This window comes from Triticum aestivum, chromosome 4B (assembly GCF_018294505.1).
Source record: "Triticum aestivum cultivar Chinese Spring chromosome 4B, IWGSC CS RefSeq v2.1, whole genome shotgun sequence".
In the NCBI taxonomy this organism is placed as follows: domain Eukaryota; kingdom Viridiplantae; phylum Streptophyta; class Magnoliopsida; order Poales; family Poaceae; genus Triticum; species Triticum aestivum.
The window spans coordinates 155,431,634-155,431,848 of record NC_057804.1 but is presented as its reverse complement, the minus strand read 5'-3'; positions in this window follow the sequence as shown (position 1 = coordinate 155,431,848).

Below are 215 nucleotides of genomic sequence, written 5' to 3'. Positions count from 1 at the left end.
GGCGACCGCCTCCATCTTCGCCGCTGACCACCCAGCTCCTCTGCCCGCCGCGGCTACCCCGAGCGCTCGCCCTGAGCCCCGCTGTCGTCTCGCGCCTCCGGCTGCCGTCGGCTGCCTCCCGATCAGCTCCGCCCTCCGCCGCCGTGCCGAATCCGGCCGGATCTAGCCGGACCAGCCCATCCGCACCGCCTCCCCTCGCCCCGCCGGTCCTCCTT